Source organism: Dermochelys coriacea, chromosome 2, assembly GCF_009764565.3.
Source record: "Dermochelys coriacea isolate rDerCor1 chromosome 2, rDerCor1.pri.v4, whole genome shotgun sequence".
Taxonomy (NCBI): Eukaryota; Metazoa; Chordata; order Testudines; family Dermochelyidae; genus Dermochelys; species Dermochelys coriacea.
The window spans coordinates 30,428,796-30,446,236 of record NC_050069.1 but is presented as its reverse complement, the minus strand read 5'-3'; the positions used below and the strand labels follow the sequence as shown (position 1 = coordinate 30,446,236).

The 17,441-nt window shown below is 40.3% G+C and overlaps 1 protein-coding gene across 3 annotated transcripts in view; it reads right to left on the bottom strand.

Annotated features, from left to right (window-relative positions):
* The window catches only part of CSMD3 (CUB and Sushi multiple domains 3), a 1,226,382-nt gene that overhangs the window by 482,606 nt on the left and 726,335 nt on the right, over nt 1–17,441 (bottom strand). The gene's annotated exons all lie outside the window — the stretch shown is intronic.

Here is a 17,441-nt window from a genome sequence, read left to right as displayed (position 1 = left end):
TATTCTCTTTATAAATAAATAGTTTACATTTTCAGAATCATAATGAGCAGTGACACACATTATTGTAAATCTAAGGAGAGCCGAAGATCTCATAGGACAGAAATGACAGCCCAAAGTGAACAGAAGGGTGAACATCTCACAATTCCTTATCCTGAAGTTTCTATCTGACAGTAGTGAGAGACTGTGAGCACATACTCTGGTCAAGGTCAGGTGAGATGAAGGAATGCACATATTCCTATTCCTATAGCTCATGCCAGCCAATTTCCCCCCTTCTTTTTGCCTCTACGAGTGCTGAATTTAACTTATACAGACTTTAATATAAATCTTACCTTAGATTTCAACAAAAACTGGATGAGGCCCACTCGGGGACAAATGCACCAGATTTTATGGAAGTCACAAACCTACATCAACTTAAGGGCAGACCTCTAGATAAAGAGGTAACCAAATGGTCTAGTGGCCCATTCATAATGATCATCAAAGCCTAGTATCATAGAACCACAGGGTTAGAAGGGACCACTAGTGTCATCTAGTCTAACCTCCTGCCAAGATGCAAGATTTGTTGTGGCTAAACCATCCAAGACAAATGGCTATCCAGACACCTTTTTGAAAACCTACAGTAAAGGAGATTCCATGAGTTCCCTAGGCATTTTGTAACATTGCCCTACTGTTCTTACAGTTAGGAAATTTTTTTCTGAGATTTAATCTAAATCTGCTAAACTATAATTTGTACCTTGGGAAGGTACAAATAAATGCGCAGTGCCAGTCACTATTGAAGGATCAGTGGCAGATAATACATAAGCATATGTGAATCTCTTTCTTTCTTCCCTTTGTATACCAAATGTATGTCTATTACTACAGATGTTAATGGTGGTTGCCAATTTCAGAATAGGTAATTTTATAGGATAGTTACTAACTTTATCAAGATTACAGTGACTAGTAACCAGATTTTTTGAAGTTTGTATTTTCACTGATCACCTGACTAGGACAGCTAAACTGCAATTTCTTCTCTCTCCCCTACACCCAGATTTGTTATTCGGAGGTGCAGATTACCCTCATATTAAGGTTTAGAATGAGTCTAGAAAGGAACCCATTGCACACATTTTAATGGGGATGAGGCATTATAAATTTTAGAAAATAATATATTTTTTCCTCAAGAATATTGCTCTATACAGAGCTTGTTACCATGAACAGTTATTTCTCATTATTGGTGTGTACAAGATTCTCTAAGAAACACTGCAATTTTTGTAAAGCCATTTACATGGGCCATTTTAGTTTGAAAATTAAAAGTATTTTCCCCTTTCATTGTTCTCAGCCTTATTATATTTGATATCCAAAGTGTGTTTTTTTTTCCTTTGCTACTCCCAGGACCTTTAAAAACAGTCAACTGATTCCTTGTCACTAGGTTTCATTAACTAACATAGATTACTTCAGAAAAGTATTATTAATTATTGAATTATTAATTAACATTAGTCGCTTTTCCAAATTAATTAACATAAAACTCCCTTATCAGCCTCAAATAATCAAACTCTCAGTAAGTGTCCTTTCAGAATAAGCTGCACTAGCTTCAACAGTGGTTTTTGTTAGATGGAATAGTAAAACAGTATTCAACACCACATTTCTGTGTATTTCTGTTGCAAATTCTGGGCTTTAATATGGTATGAAAAATGGCATAGGAGTGATGATATGCCAAATCGAGGGGTTTTGTGCTGATGTTGCAATGAGAAGCATTGAGGTCCAGATTGTTTTAGGTAGACTGGGAGGAGCTGATTGGTTGTCTATAGAAGCAACAGAATTTGGGGGACTGGATCAAAAATTTGCCTGAACGCAGCAGTATTCAGGTGTCAGATTTTGATTCATGCACTGAGATGTTTCAAAGTTCAGGTGTTTTGCTGATGTGCTTTTGTTTTGTTGCTGCTGCTGCTACATTTAGATCAGCTAGACTCATTCTCTATTTTGGTGATGCAATTTGGGTGCTTGGCTCAAAAAATCATCAAAGGCCAGTAGGCTCCAGCTAGGCTCAGCTTTTACCATTTTTCACACTTCCACAAACTCCTGACCGGTCACTTCTAATTATGTACCCATCACCTTGTAGCACACTCATAATGGAATTCCACCTCCGATACATTTTACATCACAGTGGAACAATCCACAAAGGCAAGCATTGGGCTCATTCACAGCTCTTGTAGTTAAAATACAGTTTTCATAAATAGTTTGGGAATAACTTGGAATGCTTTCTTGAAAAACCTAGTTGGTCTGACTGCTCTAGTTTTCCCGTTTTTTTCCCAAAGTACCTTCACAAAAGGGTTCCACTCCTATCCCCACTTCTTACAGAGTTCCCCGCCTCTGAACCTCAACCATGCTTTAAAGCTGCATGCTGCACTTCTGAGGGCATTCTGCACCAAAAAAAAATTAAAAATTCTGCGCACAATATTTTAAAAATCTGCAAATTTTATTTGTCAAATAAATATGGAGGCTCCAGCATGGCATTGGGGAGCACAGGCCACTGGCTGCACAAAGGTGGAAGATCACTGTGGTATATTTTTAAACCCTACAAAAATTATTACAAACATCAGCTTGCCTCTGTACCCAAAGGTTATAGTGTCTATATAGATTCAGGACTTGGCTTCGGCAATTGCTTTATTAATGTATTTGGTGAACTATAACAGGGACTTTTTTATTGTAAATGACAGTACCACAGAAAATAATGTAAAGTTTCTAAAGCATTCTAAAATTACTAACAGCAGTGACTGGTGATACAAAAGCAGCTGGGAGACAAAGGGCATTAGCCAGCTGAGTTTCCCTGAACAGAAAGGTAGGGAGGTACAAGTTATTTTGTTTGCTTGCTTGTTTTTGTTTGTTTGTTTTCTTCTTAACTTATAGATACTCTAAAAGGAAGAACCCACAATAGGAGACACATGGCATATTAACACCACCACTACTAGCTCTCCTCTGATTACACTTGTCAGATGCTGGCCAAACAGGCATCTGCACAGGCTTCTTGACTTGTTGGGAATCTGGCTTGCATGTCCCTGCCAAAGAAAGGTCAGCAGGGGGAATAGGTTGGTGTGAGAAGTGTTTGTTGGTGGACTCCCTCAGGAAGTAGGTAAGAGAGCTGCAAGAAGAGGTGGCTCATCTACATAATATTCAGGAGCACCAGGACTTCATTGACAGGATACACATGGAGACATCCAAGATGGTGCTAGTTGACTACAGAAACACCACAGGGGAAGGAGAACCACAACTCGGCAAGGAAGAGACTGGCTGCTGGCCACTTCAGGCTGTACACAGTGCTCCACCCTGCACCCAGGTCCCCCATCCATTGGGGCCAAGATTCAGTATGCTTTCCTGGAATCAGCAGAAGACGACCCTAATGGATGGGGAGGAGGAGATACCCGCCCATGAGGCAGGGAGAGTCATGAACAGGAGATATTGGGTAGTGGTTGTCAGGGAGTCCCCTCTGAGGATGAAAGAGGCATCCATCTTCTGACCTGACATTATGTCCAGGGAGGTATGATACCTGCTTGGAGCCCACATCTGAGACATTACAGAAAGATTGCACAGGCTCATGTATCCCTCTGTCTACTACACAATGCTGATCATCCATGTGGGCATTCATGATAGTGCCAGGTATGGCTCTCAGCAGATCAGCAGTGACTAGAGGGCTCTAGGACTGAGGGTGAAGGAGTCAGGGGTGCAGGTTATATTCTCATCCATCCCCCTGTTGAGCATAAGGTTCAGGGCTAGGACATGTGCATCCTGCCAATGAATGCATGGCTGTGCAGATGGTATCAACAGGGATACCACCCATGTTCAGGAAAGGAGGATTGCTGCCAAGAGATTGCATCCACCTGACCAAGAAGGGGAGATGACTCTGCATACTGACTTGCCAACCTATTGAGCAGCGCTTTAAACTAGGTTAAAAGGGGGCAGATGACAAAAGCTCACAAGTGGGTGTACAAAGAGGTGACCTAGACAGTGGACTAGAAGTGGGCGGAGGGTGGGGAGAGGAGAAATGGTAAATTACAATAGGGTCATAGGAGCACCAAGCTGGAATACAGTGAAGGAACCTGCTCAACTTCTAAGGTGTTTATACAAAAACACAAAGCAAATGGAAATAAACAGGAAGAAGTGAACATCACAGTACACAAGTTGAATTATGACTTAATTAGCATCACAGAGACTTGGTGGGATAAATCTCATGATTCAAATATTGGTATAGAGGGCTATAACTAATTCATGAAGGACAGGCAGGAAAAAAAGGGAGGAGGTGTTGCATTATACATGAAGAACATATAGATCTGAGTTTTGGAAAGTTGTGAGAAGCAAACCAGTTGAAAGTCTCTGGTGAAGATAAAATGCGGGGGTAGGGTGAGAGAAACAGGAGCAAAGCCATGGCAGCAACCTACTATAGAACACCAAATCTGGAAGAGAAGGTGGATAAGGTACTTCTAGAACAAACAGAAATATCCAAAACTCAAGATCTGATAGTAATGGGGGACATTAACTATCCAGACATCTGCTGGAAAAGTAATATAGCAAAATACAAAATTTCCAGTAAGTTCTTGGAATGTATTGGAGACAACTTCTTGTTTCAGAGGGCAGAGGAAGTAATCAGGGGGACAATGATTTCAGATTCGAGTCCAACTAACAAGAAGGAATTGGTTGTGAATCTGAAGGTAAGCGGCTATTTGAGTGAAGGTGATCATGAAATGCTAGATTTTGTGATTCAAAAGAAAAAAAAATAAAAACAGCAGAATAAGCCCCCCAAAAAACCACCTCAGACTTGAACAAAGTTGGAGAACTATTAGGTAAGGTCACATGGAAAGAAAATCTAAAGAAAAAAGGAGTTCAGGAGAGCCTACAGTTTCTCAAAGAGACAATACTAAAGGCACAACAGCAAACTACTTCAATAAGGAGGAAAGATGGAAAGAACAGTAAGAGGCCAATATGGTTCCATCAAGAGCTATTTAATGGCCTGATAAATCAAAGAGGACTCCTTCAAAAAAATGGAAACATGAACCAATTGCTAAGGAGGAGTACAAAAGAATAGCACAAGCATGAAGGAATAAAATCAGAAAGGTTAAGGAAAATAGTGAGCTATAGCTAGCAAGGAACATAAAAGGTAAACAGAATCATAGAAATGTATGTTTAAAAGGGACCTTAACAGGCAGTACCAAGTATGCCTAAACTATCTCTCACAGGTGTTTGTCTAACCTGTTCTTAAAAACCTTCCATCATCTTGGAAGCCCATTCCAGAGCTTAACTATCCTTATAGTTAGACAGTTTTTCCTAATATCCAACCTAAATCTCCCTTGCTGCAGATTAAGCCCATTATTTTTTGTCCTAACTTCAGTGGACATGGAGCACAATTGATCACCAAACTCTTTATAGCATCAATCAACATATTTGAAGACTTATCATGTCCCCCCTAACTTTCTTTTTTTCACAACTAAACATCCCACTTTAAAACAAACAAACAAACAAACAAACAAACAAACAAACCCACTTTTCCTCATGGGTCAGGTTTTCTAAACCTTTTATCATTTTTGAGGCTTTCCTTCAGACTCTCTCCAATTTGTACATATCTTTCTTAAAGTGTAGCACATAGAACTGGGAAAAACACTTCAGCTGAGGTCTCACCAGTGCTGAATAGAGTGGGACAATTATCTCCCATGTCTTATCTACAACTGTCTTGTTAATACACCAAAGAATGATATTTGCCTTTTTCACAACTGCATCACATTGTTGGTTCATATTCAATTTGTGATACTGCTGAAAAGGATCTAAGGTTTATAGAATATGACTGCTCAGCCAATTATTCCCCATTTTGTAGTTGTGCATTTGATTTTTCATTCGTAAGTACTTTGCACTTTATCAAATTTCATCTTGTTGAATTCATACTAGTTCTTCAATTTGTCAAGGTAATTTTAAATTCTAATCCCATCCTTACACATTACAAATAACCCTTCTCCGCTTGGCGTCATCCACACATTTTATGATCATACTCTCTACTCCATTATCCAAATCATTAATGAAAATATTGAATATACTAGATTCAGACCAGGACCCTCAGGGACCCCACTATATACACCCTCCCAGTTCAACAGCAAATCATTGATAACTGATCTTTTAGTGTGGTCTTTCGAGCAGTTATGTACCCACTTAACAATAATGTCATCTGGACCATATTTCTCTAGTTTGCTCACACAAATATGACATCAGACTGTGTAAAAATCCTTACTAAAATCAAGATAGATCATATCTACCTCTTTCTCCCTATCCAGTAGGCCAGTAATCCCATCAAAGAAGGAAATTAAGTTGGTTTGACATGATTTGTTCTTGAAATATCCATATTTGCTATTACTTACTACCATATTATCCTCTAGGACAAATTGATTGTTTAAGCAATTTTATTAAGGGTTCCCTATCAAACTGGTGGGACTTATCTATGGGATCCTACAGGGATCTGTCCTGGGTCTGGTAATATTCAATATTTTCATTAATGACTTAGATAATGGAGTAGAGAGTATGCTTATAAAATCTATGGTTGGCATCAAGTTTGGAGGGGCTGTTAGCACTTTGGAGGATAGGACTAGAATTCAAAAGAACCTTGACATGGGTTTAGAATATTTCACAGCCATGCAGTACTTATAAACAAAAGTTTTATTGAATTTCAGGATAAGTACTCTATTTTACCCTGTAAAAACTCAAGTGGCAGTGAAAGAAACCACAGCTATGGTTAACTAACTCAGGAGTAGTACCGAATGATTGGAGAATTGCTAATATAGTTCCTATTTTTAAGAAAGGGAAAAAAAGTGATCCGGGTAACTACAGGCCAGATAGTTTGACATCTGTAGTATGCAAGGTCCTGGAAAAAATTTTGAAGGAGAAATTAGTTAAGGACATTGAAGTCAATGGTAAATGGGACAAAATACAACATGGTTTTACAAAAGGTAGATCGTGCCAAACCAAGCTAATCTCCTTTTTTGAAAAGGTAACAGATTTTTTAGATAAAGAAAACACAGTGGATCTAATTTACCTAGATTTCAGTAAGGCATTTGATACCGTGCCACATGGGGAATTATTAGTTAAATTGGAAAAGATGGGTATAATATGAACATCAAAAGGTGGATAAGGAATTGGTTAAAGGGGAGATTGCAACGGGTCCTACTGAAAGGCGAACAGTCAGGCTGGAGGGAGGTTACCAGTGGAGTTCCTCAGGGATCAGTTTTGGGACCAATCTTATTTAATCTTTTTATTACTGACCTTGGCACAAAAAGTGGGAGTGTGCTAATAAAGTTTGCAGATGATACAAAGCTGGGAGGTATTGCCAATTCGGAGAAGGATCGGGATATTATACAGGAGGATCTGGATTACCTTGTAAACTGGAGTAATAGTAATAGGATGAAATTTAATAGAGAGAAGTGTAAGGTTATGCATTTAGGGATTAATAACAAGAATTTTAGCTATAAGTTGGGGATGCATCAATTAGAAGTAACAGAAAAAGAGAAGGACCTTGGAGTATTGGTTGATCATAGGATGACTATAAGCTGCCAATGTGATATGGCTGTGAAAAAAGCTAATGCGGTTTTGGGATGCATCAGGAGAGGCATTTCCAGTAGGGATAAGGAGGTTTTAGTACCATTATACAAGGCACTGGTGAGACCTCACCTAGAATACTGTGTGCAGTTCTGGTCTCCCATGTTTAAAAAGGATGAATTCAAACTGGAGCAGGTACAGAGAAGGGCTACTAGGATGATCCGAGGAATGGAAAACTTGTCTTATGAAAGGAGACTTAAGGAGCTTGGCTTGTTTAGCCTAACTAAAAGAAGGTTGAGGGGAGATATGATTGCTCTCTATAAATATATCAGAGGGATAAATACAGGAGAGGGAGAGGAATTATTTCAGCTCAGCACCAATGTGGACACAAGAACAAATGGGTATAAACTGGCCACCAGGAAGTTTAGACTTGAAATCAGACGAAGGTTTTTAACCATCAGAGGAGTGAAGTTTTGGAATAGCCTTCCAAGGGAAGCAGTGGGGGCAAAAGATCTATCTGGCTTTAAGATTCTACTCGATAAGTTTATGGAGGAGATGGTATGATGGGATAATGGGATTTTGGTAAGTAATTGATCTTTAAATATTCAGGGTAAATAGGCCAAATCCCCTGAGATGGGATATTAGATAGATGGGATCTGAGTTACCCAGGAAAGAATTTTCTGTAGTATCTGGCTGGTGAATCTTGCCCATATGCTCAGGGTTTAGCTGATCGCCATATTTGGGGTTGGGAAGGAATTTTCCTCCAGGGCAGATTGGAGAGGCCCTGGAGGTTTTTCGCCTTCCTCTGTAGCATGGGGCATGGGTGACTTGAGGGAGGCTTCTCTGCTCCTTGAAGTCTTTAAACCATGATTTGAGGACTTCAGTAGCTCAGACATAGGTGAGGTTTTTCATAGGAGAGGGTGGGTGAGATTCTCCTGCGCTGTGCAGGAGGTCGGACTAGATGATCAGAATGGTCCCTTCTGACCTTAGTATCTATGAATCTATGAATCTATGGTGTCTTTTGCACATATATCCCAGCAGCAGTATGTATATACAGTCCCACCCTGTATATCATTTTAAAGGTCTTCTGCGTCATCTTATAGATTCATAGATAGATTCATAGATACTGTAATACCCTTGTAATACCTCCACTGCTCTGAATAGTGTCACATGCTACAGTAGGCAAGCAAAGGAGCAACAGAAACAAAGAGCAGTGGTACTCCTGTGGAAACACAATGTCATGACGTCTGGTGCAGTCCTCCATCAGTTCAGATAGTCTGGGTAAGCATACAAACTCTGAACCTCTTTAGATACCCTGCTATCATTAGATTTGTTTGTAATAATTAGGCTATGATAATGTTCATTTATTGTGTCGAGGTTCCTTCCACACTCTGAACTCTAGGGTACAGATGTGGGGACCTGCATGAAAACCTCCTAACTCCTAAAACCTTACTTTTACCAGCTTAGGTTAAAACTTTCCCAAGGTACAAACTATTTTACCTGTTGCCCTTGGACTTTCGCTGCCACCACCAAACGGCTAACAAGGATATAATTGGGAAAGAGCCCGTTTGGAAATGTATTTTCCCCAAAAAATCCTCCCAAATCTTATACCCCCTTTCCTGGGGAAGGTTTGATAAAAATCCTCACTAATTTGCATAGGTGAACACAGACCCAAACCTTTGGATCTTACGAACAATGAAAAAAAACATTCAGATTCTTAAAAAGAATTTTAATAGAAGAAAAAGTAAAAAGAATCACCTCTGTAAAATCAGGATGGTAAATACCTTACAGGGTAATCAGATTCAAAACACAGAGAATCCCTCTAGGCAAAACCTTAAGTTACAAAAGACACAAAGACAGGAATCTACATTCCATTCAGCACAGCTTCTCTTCTCAGCTGTTTAAAGGAATCAGAACCTAACGCAAATCTAGCTAGATTACTTACTAAGTTCTAAGACTCCATTCCTGTTCTGTCTCTGGCAAAAGCATCACCCAGACAGACAGAGAGGCTTTGTTTTCCCTCCCCCCAACTTTTGAAAGTATCTTGTCTCCTCATTGGTCATTTTGGTCAGGTACCAGCGAGGTTATCCTAACTTCTTAACTCTTTACAGGTGAAAGGGTTTTTCCTCTGGCCAGGAGGGATTTTAAAGAGGTTTACCCTTCCCTTTATATTTATGACATGTGCTCTCATATGTGGTTTGGCTAAGTTAAAGCTGAGATTTATTTATTTTTGTAAATATTGTACTGGCATTCCACAAGCATTAAGAATCAGTAATGTTACTGATTGACCAAACTTCTGATTGAAATTAGCACTCAGGCCTCTCTGACAGATGACTACTGGATTCAGTACAGATTCTAATGCCACTTTTGAAGATGGAACCAGAATGAAAATTCCCCTGACCACTCCCATCCCTATATGACTGAGAATGAATTTGTGCATTTCTATGTAATGCCCAGAGGTCAGGCAGGTCAAGAGCAGTCTAGATCTGTGCTCTGAGTTCACACAAGAGGTCCAAAGCCAGAAAAATCAATCCAAGGGAAAGATGCAGCAAGGCAGCTGGCAGGGACAGGTGGAAAGACAGAAATAAGCAGGGTCCACACAGCAACTTATATGCAATGGCTTGTTGATCAGAAAGGAAGCAGGAAGTTTATATATGGGCACCAGCCAATCAAAGTCAAGACCCCCAAGTAGAGTGTAAGAACCTTTTGTTTGTTCTTGGTACATCAAAATGGGATTGTACTCAGAGTAACCCAGCCAAAGGGCTGAGTGATGTGAATTCCTGGGAGAGACAGAAAACCTGGGTGAGGGAAAACTAAGGCAGGGAGCACCTGAACCACCACAATTAGCCAGCAGGTGATGTTACAGGGCAGATATACCCTATGACAGTACACAGCCATTCTGACCTCCCTGGCTATGTTACAGCATTTTAGGATTCTGACATTATTACAGTGACATACATACTTAATCTTATATGCAAGTACTAGTGACAAGGAATTGAATTTAGCACAATGGCCAAGAAATGTATCCTATATTCTCAAAATAACAAGGACACATGATCAAATATCTGACAAAATCCATATCCATGTGTTCAAATGGCGTTTCACACCTGAAAGATAGAGACAAGATAGAATGCCAGCTCACTAAGGCACAGGTATCAAAAGGGATTTTTTGGACATCCTGTATTATACTGCAATTGCCATTGTTTTTACGGGAAATCCCTTTTCTCTTACAGCACTGATAATTGGTGCCACACATCTTTACACTTGTAGATATTTGTGTGCTAAAAATGAATACCAAAACACTAGGAAGTGCGCAGAGTCTGTATAGACAGCAAGCTGCCTAACAAACAAGGTATATTACAGTGGGTGCACACAAAAACATTTTGAGAACACAGGTGACAACAAAACATACGTGACATGCCAGCAGCCACTCTGTGTGACTATATGAAGTCTAACAGATGGCTTACAAAAGCATCAAGAGATAAATCTCTAGCACAACAAAGTCAAATTGACAGATCCTGAAACAAAACATGTGCCCTAGTCCTAATAACAGGGCAAACAGCCAAAGGCCCATAAACATGACTGATCTTATTCTTTTTCAGAGAACAGAGATTAAAATAATTAATAAATTAAATAAATTAAATAAATATTAACAAATGATGTATTTGCACATTCTTCAAAGAATCTTTTGTTCTGATATCAAATATGCTAGATAAGCCAGGCTGAGAGAGAGAGGGAGAGGGGGATTGAGAGAGAGAGAGCACAGAAAGTACTCCCAGTAATTGATTCTATCTGTCCTTATTTCAAAAAGGAATAATGGTGCTCTCTCTGTAATTATGCTATTTATTGTGTGTGTACAAATAATGCACTAATAAAATGTAGCTATTCTTTTCATATGTGTGATACAAACAAATGAATCAGGGCATATGGCTTAGGTAGGTATAATGTTTGTTCAAAATGAACACCCACAAACAAACAAACAAACAAAAGGAGTAAAGGGAAAGCAGAAGTCACTGAATGAAATTAACATTTTTCTCAGTATAGCTGTAGAAAAATAAATGAAGTAAAATGTCAGACTTGTATTAATTCTGTCACAACAAAATAAATTACTTTTTTAGGATGTTGTCCCCTGTGGAGATTTGGATTTTTTGTTTTTGTTTTGTTTTTGCCATTCGTAAGAGTTTTCTTCAAAAAAATTGGCTGTTTCTAAGTGACAAAGATTTTTGTTGCTTCGCTTCTTGTGTTTTGGATAATTCATATACTCATCTTGTTTGTTATGAATATAATTATCATTAGTTTTGTTCATCAACATCATTGCTGTCATGAGGAAAGGTGGGGCCAATCATCTCTGGGCTGGAAACTGTTCCTAACAAGTTTGCCATGCTTCTATGTACCATCAGGCAGTTCTGAAACCCTTCACTCTGGGTTTCACTTCAACTTTGCAACAGGTGTGTCAAGGTTGCTTCCCCACTCTGACCTCTAGGGTACAATTGTGGGGACCTGCATGAAAGACCCCCTAAGCTTATTTCTACCAGCTTAGGTTACAACTTCCCCAAGGCACAAAGTTTTTGCCCTTGGATTACGTAAAACGCTGCCACCGCCAAGTATTTTAGACAAAGAACAGGGAAAGGACCACTTGGAGTCCTATCCCCCAAAATATCCCCCCAAACCCTACACTCCCTTTCCAGAGGAAGGCTTGATAATAATATCCTCACCAATTCATACAGGTGAACACAGACCCAAACCCTTGGATCTTAAGAACCCGAAAAATCAATCAGGTTCTTAAAAGAAGAATTTTATTTAAAGAAAAGGTAAAAGAATCACCTCTGTAAAATCAGGATGGTAAATACTTTACAGGGTAATCAGATTCAAAACACAGAGCATCCCTCTCGGCAAAACCTTAAGTTACAAAAAGACACAAAAACAGGAATATACATTCCCTCCAGCACAGCAAATTTCACAAGCCAAAGAAAACCTAGAAAGAAACCCACAAAAAAAAACCTAATGCATTTTCTAGCTAGATTACTTACTAACTTTACAGGAGTTGGAGAACTTGCATCCTTGATCTTTTCCTTACAAGGCATCACACAGACAGACAAAAGCCTTTGTCCCACCCCCTCCAGATTTGAAAGTATCTTGTCCCCTCATTGGTCATTTTGGGTCAGATGCCAGCTAGGCTACCTGAGCTTCTTAACCCTGTACAGGTGAAAGGGTTTTGCCTCTGGCCAGGAGGGATTTTATAGCACTGTATACAGAAAGGTGGTTACCCTTTCCTTTATATTTATGACAAGGTGCTAGGTGGTTAATACTTTACCCCTGAAAGGTAAAGGGAGATGGACTGCAAATCTCTCTCTTCCTTTCTACCCATCTTTAGGACAGTGGGCCTTATTGCATCTGGATATAGGACCAGTTAAAGAGAGAGGAATCTGGTAGCATTGTTCTTCAGATGCTCTCACTCTTTTTCCTGCATTTTTGAATTTAGGTCTGACTGAGGGGGTCAGGCTTTCAAAATTGGTTTAACATCCCTCTAAGGACAAAATCCCCACGTCTGAAATTTTGCTTGTTACAGTCTCAAACTACCACTGAGAATTTACAAACTATGGTCTCTGTGTGTGAGTTGTTGGAACCAGATTTTCCACTCTGTTACACTAGTTCTACTCTGATGTAATTCAGGTCACCCCCAGATTGTGAAGAGACTAGACAGAGGTCAAAGATGTCACCTTTGCCATCATGTACCCAGTAAAGAAGAGCCAAAGGTGAAGAGTGGGCCTTTATGTGAGGAGAAGCAGGTAATTTTGCCCCTCTGTGGAGGTAAAAATAACAGAAGGAACAGCAATTTTTAGTAGAGAGAATGAACAAATACGTATTTTAATACAGAACAATACAGAATAGAAAAGGTAAGCAAGAACAACAGCCCTTCATACTGAGTGAATGTCATAGTATTAGGGAGAATAAACCTGGTGTCTACCTTTTAACTTAGCACACTCAGCATTTCCACATACAGAAGTAAATTAATAAAAGATTCTGTAAGTAGCAGGTGGTAGAAAAGAAGAGACCAGCCACTGATGGAGAAATAATTTATGGAGCTACAATTTATAGTGCAGCAGGAAAGAGAAGTAAAGAAGGGAAAAAAAAGGAGGTAAGCACCAGTGTTCTACAAAAGAAAAAAGAAAAAGAGTACTTGTGGCACCTTAGAGACTAACAAATTTATTTGAGCATAAGCTTTCGTGAGCTACAGCTGACTTCATCAGATGCATTCAGTGGAAAATACAGTGCGGAGATTTATATACACACACAGAGAACATGAAACAATAGGTTTTATCATACACACTGTAAGGAGAATGATTGCTTAAGATGAGCTATTACCAGCAGGTGGTGGGGGGGAAGGAAGAAAACTTTTGTGGTTTTAATCAAGGTGGGCCATTTCCAGCAGTTGACAAGAACGTCTGAGGAACAGTGTGTGTTGGGGGGGAGCGGGGGGGAATAATATGGGGAAATAGTTTTACTTTGTGTAATGACCCATCCACTCCCAGTCTCTATTCAAGCCTAAGTTAATTATATCCAGTTTGCAAAAAAATCCATTACAATCTACATAGCACACAGACTATGCTGACAGCTTGTGCCACACACTCTCAAAGAAACTGCGGAAGCACCTGATCAACATCCTCTACAGCAAACAGGGAAAGATTAAGAATGAGCTCTCAAAACTGGATACTCTCATAAAAAAACAACCTTCCACACACACTTCCTCGTGGCTGGACTTTACAAAAACTAGACAAGCCATTTACAAAACACACTTTGCTTCTCTACAAAAGAAAAAGGACACTAAACTATCTAAACTACTACATGCCACAAGGGGCCACAAGAGTGGTTCCCTTAACCCACCCAGTAATATTGTTAATCTATCCAACTATACTCTTAGCCCAGCAGAAGAATCTATCCTATCTTGGGGCCTCTCCTTTTGCCCCTCCACCCCCACCAACATGATACAGTTCTGTGGGGACCTAGAATCCTATTTTTGACATCTCCGACTCAAGGAATATTTCCAACACACCTCTGAACAACATATTAACCCACAGAGACCTTCCTACCAACACTACAAAAAGAAGGATTCTGAGTGGACTCCTCCTGAAGGTCGAAACAACAGACTGGACTTCTACATAGAGTGCTTCCGCTGACATGCACGGGCTGAAATTGTGAAAAAGCAGCACTACTTGCCCCATAACCTCAGCTGTGCAGAACACAATGCCATCCACAGCCTCAGAAACAACTCTGACATCATAATCAAAAAGGCAGACAAAGGAGGTGCTGTAGTCATCATGAATAGGTCGGAATCTGAACAAGAGGCTACTAGGCAGCTCTCCAACACCACTTTCTACAAGCCATTACCCTCTGATCCCACTGAGGGTTACCAAAAGAAACTACACCATTTGCTCAAGAAACTCCCTGAAAAAGTACAAGAACAAATCCGCACAGATACACCCTTGGAACTCCGACCTGGGGTATTCTATCTTCTACCCAAGATTCATAAACCTAGAAATCCTGGACGCCCCATCATCTCAGGCATTGGCACCCTGACAGCAGGATTGTCTGGCTATGTAGACTCCCTCCTCAGGCCCTACGCTACCAGCACTCCCAGCTATCTTCGAGACACCACTGACTTCCTGAGGAAATTACAATCCATTGGTGATCTTCCTAAAAACACCATCCTGGCCACTATGGATGTAGAAGCCCCCTACACCAACATTCCACACAAAGATGGACTACAAGCCGTCAGAAACAGTATCCCCAATAATGTCACGGCTAACCTAGTGGCTGAACTTTGTGACTTTGTCCTCACCCATAACTGTTTCACATTTGGGGACAATGTATACCTTCAAATCAGTGGCACTGTGATGGGTACCTGCATGGCCCCACAGAATGCCAACATTTTTATGGCTGACTTAGAACAACGCTTCCTCAGCTCTTGTCCTCTAATGCCCCTACTCTACATGCGCTACATTGATGACATCTTCATCATCTGGACCCATGGAAAAGAAGCTCTTGAGGAATTCCACCATGATTTCAACAATTTCCATCCCACCATCATCCTCAGCCTGGACCAGTCCACTCAAGAGATCCACTTCCTGGACACTACGGTGCTAATAAGTGATGGTCACATAAACACCACCCTATATCGGAAACCTACTGACCGCTATTCCTACCTACATGCCTCCAGCTTTCACCCAGATCACACCACACAATCCATTGTCTACAGACAAGCTCTACGATACAACCGCATTTGCTCCAACCCCTCAGACAGAGACAAACACCTACAAGATCTCTATCAAGCATTCTTACAACTACAATACCCACCTGCTGAAGTGAAGAAACAGACTGACAGAGCCGGAAGAGTACCCAGAAGTCACCTACTACAGGACAGGCCCAACAAAGAAAATAACAGAATGCCACTAGCCATCACCTTCAGCCCCCAACTAAAACCTCTCCAACGCATCATCAAGGATCTACAACCTATCCTGGTTGAAGGACGACCCATCACTCTCACAGATCTTGGGAGACAGGCCAGTCCTTGCTTACAGACAGCCCCCCAATCTGAAGCAAATACTCACCAGCAACCACAGACCACACAACAGAACCACTAACCCAGGAACCTATCCTTGCAACAAAGCCCGTTGCCAACTCTGTCCAGGGGACACCATTATAGGGCCTAATCACATCAGCCACACTATCAGAGGCTCATTCACCTGCGCATCCACCAATGTTTCATAGAATAATAGAATATCAGGATTGGAAGGGACCTCAGGAGGTCATCTAGTCCAACCCCCTGCTCAAAGCAGGACCAATCCCCAATTTTTGCCCCAGATCCCTAAATAGCCCCCTCAGGGATTGAACTCATAACCCTGGGTTTAGCAGGCCAATGCTCAAACCACTGAGCTATCCCTCCCAAGTGATATATGCCATCATGTGCCAGCAATGCCCCTCTGCCATGTACAATGGTCAAACTGGACAGTCTCTACGCAAAAGAATAAATGGACACAAATCAGACGTCAAGGATTATAACATTCAAAAACCAGTCGAAGAACACTTCAATCTCTCTGGTCACTTGATTACAGACCTGACAGTGGCTGTTCTTCAACAAAAAAACTTCAAAAACAGACTCCAACAAGAGACTGCTGAATTGGAATTAATTTGCAAACTAAATACAATTAACTTAAGCTTGAATAGAGACTGGGAGTGGATGGGTCATTACACAAAGTAAAACTATTTCCCCATTTTATTCCCCCCACCCCCCACTGTTCCTCAGAGGTTCTCGTCAACTGCTGGAAAAGGCCCACCTTGATTATCACCACAAAAGGTTTTCTTTCCCCCCCCTCTACCTCCTGGTAATAGCTCATCTTAAGTGATCATTCTCTTTACAGTGTGTATGATAAAACCCATTGTTTCATGTTCTCCGTGTATGTATATAAATCTCCCCACTGTATTTTCCACTGAATGCATCTGATGAAGTGAACTGTAGCTCATGAAAGCTTATGCTCAAATAAATTTGTTTGTCTCTAAGGTGCCACAAGTACTCCTTTTCTTTTTGCGAATACAGACTAACATGGCTGCTACTCTGAAACCTGACAAAAGAAAAAAACACCTTTGTTAGTAGGATTAACTTATGACAAATAAAATGAATAAATATGCATAGCTTGCCTAAATGAGATGTAAGAAAAGGAAAAAAACTATCTACAAATGATTATTAATATTAATGGTTGCCAGGAACATTGAGGAAGACGTTTCAGAGACATAAGGAAGAGTTATAGGATGAAAATAAGAAAATGGAAATGCATTTAGGCCCCAATCCAGCAAAACATTTAATCATATGCTTAACTTTAGCCTAACAACCTATTTATAAAGGC